General features: G+C 51.2%; 1 long non-coding RNA gene across 1 annotated transcript; it reads left to right on the top strand.

The window, feature by feature from the left end:
• Nucleotides 1–3,223: 3,223 nt before the first annotated feature.
• Nucleotides 3,224–5,392, top strand: LOC116637049. Its single transcript, XR_004300410.1, has 3 exons — nucleotides 3,224–3,567; nucleotides 3,921–4,042; nucleotides 4,716–5,392. It is a non-coding gene; the product is annotated as an uncharacterized LOC116637049 (long non-coding RNA).

Genomic DNA, 5,392 nt, shown 5'->3' with positions numbered 1-5,392 from the left:
TGGGATCATGACCTGAGCCGAAGGGAGAGGCTTAACAGACTGAGCCACCCAGGTGCCCACAGAATCACTTTGAAGAACAACAACAACAGGGCGCCTGGGTGGCTCAGATGGTTAAGCGTCTGCCTTCGCCTCAGGTCATGATCTCAGGGTCCTGGGATCGAGTCCCGCGTCGGGTTCCCTGCTCCTTGGGAGCCTGCTTCTCCCTCTGCCTCTCTCTCTCTCTCTGTCTCTAATGAATAAATAAATAAAATCTTTTTTAAAAAAAAGGAACAACAACAACAAACACTTAAGATTCATCATTTGGTATTAGCTGACCAATTGCCCTTCATTTTCTGCCGGCAAAAACAAAACAAAACAAAACAAAACAAAAAAACAAAAACAAAGAATTGTGAAAGTTTTAATTAGAAGGAATGTTACAGATTATCTGGCGACCAGCCCATTCATTTTACAGTTGCAGAAACTGAGGTCCAGCTGAAGGAAGGACAATGGGGAGATACGTTCTTCAGAGGCGATCCTTCCAATCAGGGGTTACATCTTTCCAGAAATCTTCCTCACTTCCGCCTGAATGGCAACCTAGTGATATTTCGGCAGATAGTCTCTTTGAGAAGCACCAGCTACAGAGATGTTTCCAATAATGAAGACAAAAGTGCCCTATACCTTTTAAAAAAAAAGTCTAGTGTCAAATCAGTCCAGTATACCCAGGATGAAGCTGTATCTTCAATTATGTTTTCCTTAAATAACATGGATAGCAAACCCCTTTCAAGATAATGAAGTCTCTGTCTTTGGTGTTTAAAAAAAAAAAAATCAATCTAATTTATTTTCTCCAGGCCAGAGACATCGATTTTTAAGATAAAAATTTATACTTGCTACAGATGCTGCAAGCACGGACTTCTTGCACAAATAGATCAAGATGCTTCTATCTGTCTTCAGATCCTTGCCAAGAGTTGAGCAATAATTGAACATGGCATCACATCTGCTTTGGTCTGCATGAAGAATTTTAGCACCAGTGGCACTAAACTGTGTGGTATTTACTCTGCTGGGTGTCCAACTCAATTCAGTTATTTCAACTCACTCCTATGGAATACATCCGATGTGGAAGACATGGTGCTAAGGCTAAGTGTGGGTGGAGAAGCAACTGCCCCGTGAAGAGCTAGAAGGAAAGGTTTAAACATGTGGCAGGTGGGGTGGGGGCGGGGGAGATTACAAACCTTAGGTGATAGCATTCACCCATTCATTCAACAAGTGGGGCATGCTCTCTTGAGCTGCTTAAGACACTTCTAAACTAGAAGAGGAATGTTATGTGGGGCTGAGGCTGGAAGGGCAGTAAGAAAATGTGATGAGGACTCTTAGGCAATTTTCATTCAATTTTCCCAATTCGGAGCTTTTGTTTCTAGCATTGCTCCCAAGGCAACAGAATACATTGCAAGTTACTTACATTAGCAAACAAGCTACATTAATCTGTAAACCAATTAAAGCATATTGCAATGATTTCCTAGCAATATCCTTTAACTAATAACTTACATTCTGGATGCTTTAAAAAGAAATCATGCACTGGGGCGCCTGGGTGGCTCAGTTGTTAAGCGTCTGCTTTCAGCTTGGGTCATGATCCTGGGGTCCTGGGATCGAGCCCCACATCAGGCTCCCTGCTCAACGGGGAATCTGCTTCTCCCTCTCTCTGCCTGTTGCTCCCCCTGCTTGTGCTCTCTCTGTCAAATAAATAAATAAAATCTTTAAAAAAAAGGGAAAGAAATCATGCACTGTATCATGGTCCTCAACAATGCTGACGGCCAGAGCAGCTAGAAGGTTATAGATTCTGCACCTGTAAGAGACAGGCTCACCTCAAGATTTAATCTTGATCCAAACCTTTGCAGAGAGAACTACTGTTTCTTTAGTAGCAACCTAATATTTTTCTCACCTGAAGGGGAGGGGAAACCCACAATCAAGCCACTGAGAAAAAATAAGTAAATAAACACATAACCAAACAGGCTCAGTTGGAGAGGGTGGCACTCTGGAGTATTCTTGATCCACCTCAGCATACCCAGGGTTTGGGGTGGAAAGAGTGGACACTTCTATGATGTTTTAGTCCCTTCTCAAGTTTCTGAATTGACATATTTCAAGTCCTCTTTCCCCGGTTCTTTAAGGACCCAAACAGGAAGAAGGTTTTGAAGATAATGGCTACACTAGGGATGAGCTTCTGCAGAACAGACACCATCCTTGGCCCTTCTCTGAACAGATGCTCCAAGATGCTGCATAAGCCATGACATGAGGAAGGGGGAAGGGAATCACGAGGTTTGTCTCTTTGGCTGGTCAAATTCTTCCAGCAAATCCCAATGAAAGAGCTCTTGCCACAAAAGGACCATTACATATAGGACTGCTGGTGCTCAGGGCACATCTTCCTCCCAGGCATCTCCAAGAGCTGCCCCCCAAATGCCAACAACAAAAAAAATCCCCATCCAAAGATCCTGGGTTACCTCAGCCCCTTATCTTTCCAGATCTTTCTACTTCATAAGGTAAAGCTCTCATCCTGTGGCTGTGAGGCAAGAGCCCTGAGGCCGGACATGCAGACCCTTCCTTCCTCCTCATCTCTCAGGGGAGAATGAGGCAGGTCTTGAGGCCTATGTCCAAACTGTCCCTGCTCTCCATCCTGCCTCCCACTTCCAAGCCACGATTTTACACTATGAAATGGACCACGGTGAAGACAACTGGTGCAAAAGATGCCTGGGCCTCACAGGCTCAAAGGGTGAGAAAGACCCTGAGGCTTGGAGTAGGGTACCCTGCGGGCGACGCCTAAGGGAGGGGAGGGAGCTTGAGACCAAGGCGGAGCGAGGATGCGGCGGAGGCTAGGCTGTGAGGGTGGGGAAACGGATGCGGCAGGGGCGTGGCGTAGGCGGGGACTTGCTGGGGAGGGGAGGGGCAGGAAGGGGGAGGAGCCGGACGGCACGGGGCCAGGCGGAGCCGGGAGGGGCGGAGCCGGGAATGGTAGGGCGTGGCGGGGGCGGATGGGGCGGAGCCGGGCTGGGGCGGAGCCAGGTTGGGGCGGGGCTGAACGGGGTGGAGCGGGGTCAGACGGGGGCGGGGTCATGCGGGGGCGGGGGGCTGGACGGAGGGGAGACGGGGCGGTGTCAGACGGGGCGGGGCCATGCGGGGGGGCGGGATCGTGGGGGGCGGGGCCGGGCAGCAGTTGGCTGGATATCACCAGGCGGTTGGCGCCGTTGGTCTCGCGAAGTCGGGTCGGTCCTCGTCCCTCGGCAGGCCCGCCCCCTCCGCACACAGCCGAGAACCGCCCTCTGGTCGGGGTGGGACAGCACCGAGGAGGCCGTGAGCCCCGCTCGGCCCTGCCCGCAAAGGAGCCTCGCACGTGGGCCTCCGGGTAGAGGGCGCTGATCGGAGCGCAGAAGCGCGTTGATGGCACGTTTGAGGGCGCGGCGGCGTGCGAGTGAGGAAGCTGCCAGGACCCCAGTCGAGGACGTGGGCGGACGGAGAACGAGCCCGTTTATCCATGAAACTGTGCCACGGGCTCGCCGAGTGAGTTTCTGGCGAACGTCTTCACCGCTGAGGACACAAGAGGTTTGCTCTAGCAGACCCCTCACCTCGCGGTTTGGGCCCGCTTTTTTGCGAGGGGGGTGAGCATGCCTCGCCCTCCCACAGTTAAAGTCCGCAGCTCGGAAGGGTGGCGGGGTGCGAGGACGGCGGGGCTTCGGGGCCCTCCAGCCGGGCGCGGGCGGGAAGTGCGGAAACCCTTCCAGGCGCCTCTCCGACGCTCGTCTTCGAGCTCACGGCCCCTTTCGTGTCGTCCCTCCTTGAAAGCGTCTGTGTTCCTAACTGCTTCCTCGCACCCGTTCGAGGTTGGGCTGTTAATTTTGGCCTCTTGAGTCTCTGGAAGGCCACCCTCGTCATTGATCTGTTGTTTCTCTTGAAAGGCCTGTACATTTCTAAATTGGCGGCTGCTGAGAGAACCCAAGGTGGAGTCGTGGGTAAAGGCTGCTGTGAGCCTGGGCCCTGGCACCTGCTCTGGAGTCCAGCCTCCTTCTGACACATAAAGGTAAGGGGAACCCTTGCCCATCTGGGGCTCCCGCTTCAGCTCACGCTCAGCGGGGGACTTTGAACTCCATTCCCGGGGGTGGATGTCCCTCTCCTCATCTCCCTGACCCTTCTCTCGGTGCTTATCTGCCCCATCTTGCCAGCCCCGCACCATTTCTCCCCAGATCTGTTTTCCCTTGGCTGAGGAATACTTCAAGGGCAGAGGATTCCCAGTCGGGATGAACTTGGCCTCCCCTTTTCTCTGTCTTCTAGGTTCCATGCACGGCTCTGTTTCCCTCTGATGTTCTTAGCTCTTCTCTCTCCCTGAGATGATCAGACTTTCACCATCATGTTCTCTGTACCTTCCATCTTTCCCTCACCCTGCCAGTTCCTCCCAGCCACGAGCAAGTGCGTTTTGTATGCCGGCCATTGGGCCCGCTTGTTCTCATCCTTGACTTGTTTAAAACTTACTTTGCAGACCTCTGAAGGATACATGTAGCTCCACTTTTGTATGAGTTGTTCAAGGCCGCAGAGCAGCTAGTTAGAATTGGAACCAGAGTCAGGAGATTCATCTACACCTCAGCTGTATTTATGAAGCCTTTTCTTTTCTTTTCTTTTCTTTTCTTTCTTTCTTTCTTTTTTTTTTTTTTTTGGTCATTGTCTTGCCTTCAGTTTCTTCTCTTTTTCGCTCATAGGATGGATGCAGCACCTTGGAAACAGGCCCAGGAGCTGAAGTCCCAGGACAGGCCAGGACCTGGCCACCTGTGGACCACCTGTCTCTGCCCACAGCCAAAGACCACCAGGAACAAAGTTGGATTTACTGATTTGTTGCAATGAGGGAGACTGCATACTTGTCTAGATGAGTCCAGGGGCATCTCAGTCTGAAGGTGTTACAAGGGAGTTAGAATAGAACTTGTGTTAAGGACTGTGGGGGCAGTTTCAAGAAAGCAGGATCCATTCTATGATTGGGTATCTCAATTTTTATATAGAAGCTGAGACAAAAACAGCGGAGCTAAAGCTGTGGTTGGTAAAGAGACAGCCATCACTTGCGTTAGCTGGGAGTGGGGGACGTTGGGTGGGTTTGGGGGTTTACACATTGGCCTTGATTTTGTCTGCCCTCAGACATGACTGTGGAAGACCTTGCCTGATGTGATCCGTGAGATCGGCTGTATTCAGCAGCAGAACTTCGCAGTCTAGCTGTGAGCCCCAGGCTGGTCGGAGCCTGCTGCCAGGGACTACTTTTCTCTTTCTCACTGCAAAGGCAAAGCCTTGACCTTCAAGTTGCAGCCTTCTCTCTATCCTAGTCTCATATCTTCATGGTGGGATAAGGATCATCCCATTGGAAGAGGAAGAAGAGATGGATGAGAATAAG

Source organism: Phoca vitulina, unplaced genomic scaffold (genome assembly GCF_004348235.1).
Source record: "Phoca vitulina isolate PV1807 unplaced genomic scaffold, GSC_HSeal_1.0 scaffold13, whole genome shotgun sequence".
Taxonomy (NCBI): domain Eukaryota; kingdom Metazoa; phylum Chordata; class Mammalia; order Carnivora; family Phocidae; genus Phoca; species Phoca vitulina.
Note: the sequence above shows the minus strand (reverse complement) of the source record. Positions and strands in the feature narration are given on the sequence as shown.